Source organism: Arachis duranensis, chromosome 2 (genome assembly GCF_000817695.3).
Source record: "Arachis duranensis cultivar V14167 chromosome 2, aradu.V14167.gnm2.J7QH, whole genome shotgun sequence".
In the NCBI taxonomy this organism is placed as follows: domain Eukaryota; kingdom Viridiplantae; phylum Streptophyta; class Magnoliopsida; order Fabales; family Fabaceae; genus Arachis; species Arachis duranensis.
Window position 1 is genome coordinate 68,952,053 of NC_029773.3, and position 1,823 is coordinate 68,953,875.

Sequence of the window (1,823 nt, forward strand, 5' to 3'; positions counted from 1 at the left end):
AATATATTAAAAAATAAAAATATTTTTTATTAAAAAATATCTTTTCTAACCACTTAGTGACACCCAAATAAACATTATATCAAATATTAATGATTTGCCGACTGTATTATTAAAAAGGGACCGACCATAAATGACTTTTAAATATTCATGTAGATACTAGATAGTGTTTTGGTAAATAAAATTATTGCTAATTAATATTTAATATAGCAACAAAGCTTGTAATGTTAATGAGACAAAAATAAAAATTAAAATTCATTTTATTTAGCCTGTATTAATGATTACAACAATTAATTAATTCTAAATAATAAATTATAGTTATTTTTAAGCTAATGTATTTTGGTTATCAAACATTTTTAGTCTAATAATTGGTTAGTGAATAGTTAAACAATGTAACACTAAAATAATCGATCAAATTGCGTTATTTTTGTCAAAATTAGATCAAACAAACCAATTTGACTGAAAAATCGATAAAATAAATCTTAAACCAATCTAAATTAATATTCTTTTTTTATAGAAAATAACTATAATACTCTTATTATAAAAAATGACTAAAATATTCTTATTATGTATATTAATTTAAAAAATTCTAAATTCTAATTCAATAATGGCATAGAGAGAAGAGAAACATTAGGATTTAGAGTTTTTAAAATATATAATAGAAATATTTTAAGTCATTTTCTATAATAGTTAGAATCTAGAGTTTTTTAAAATATATAGTAGAAATAAATATTTTAAGTCATTTTCTATGATAGGGTATTGACAAACCCCATTTTGAGGGTTTATCTTGTGCTAATTTCAAAGGGTTTATCAATGATTTCACACACTTTCTGCATGAAAATACAAAAATTTGCATTCCTTTCCTAGTTTTGCCTCATGAATGAAAACATGCTTATTTTGCACTAAAATAGATACATTTCTAATCTTCTCTTGATGCCATTCGATGCCGTGACTTGTGTGTTAAGTGGTTTCAGGATATAGAGTAGGAATGGACAGAAAAAGAGAAGGAAGACGGGTGCAAAGGAAGGAAGCATGAGAATTGAGCTTTGAAAATTTCCGCATGGGCGCATGCGTGCACCTGGCGCGCCAGCGCGGATAAGAGCAACGTGGCGCACCTGACGCGCCCGCGCGGATAAGAGCAACGTGAAGCCGAGACTAAGAGCCAAGCCACGAGCCGGCTTGAGTGGCGACTAAGCTAGGATCCTCATGAACGTGCACGCGTACATCCCGCCTCCGCGTACACTCCAAAACCGCATCCATGGCGCGCGCGTACCTTGCGCGTACGCGCCGATGTTCGAATATGATTTTTTTTTAGAAGTCACGTGACTCAGGCGTGGAGTTGGTTAGAGATCCTAACTTTTGAGGAGTGTATTGGCGGGAAAAGTTTAAGAGGACCAGGGGAGCAAGGGTCAAAGGACACTTAGTTCATTTTCTAGTTTTTAGATATTTTGGGGGGAGAAAGGAGAGAGGACTCAAGTTCTTACTAGGGTTCTTCTTCATCAAAATTCTGGATCTTTACCCAATCCTTGGTGAGATCCATTGCAACTTTCACTTCACTTTGTTCATGTAATAGGTTTTCATTTCCAATTTCAAGTTGTAGTTGTAATTGCTAAATTCCTTGGATCTAGGATTCAACTTTATGATTTTTGGATTCCATTGACACTTTGAGATTTTGATCCTCATTATTGCTCTTTGACAATTGTTGTTAATTCCTTGTATTGCAATACCTTTAATTCTACTTTTCTTCTCATTTTACTATGACTTTCTTTCTTGCTCATCACATGTTTGATAAAATGTCCACACTAGCTATGGAGTAGAATTTTTAC

General features: G+C 32.5%; 1 pseudogene; it reads right to left on the bottom strand.

Annotated features, from left to right (window-relative positions):
• The window catches only part of LOC127744954 (uncharacterized), a 7,618-nt pseudogene that overhangs the window by 5,422 nt on the left and 373 nt on the right, over nt 1-1,823 (bottom strand).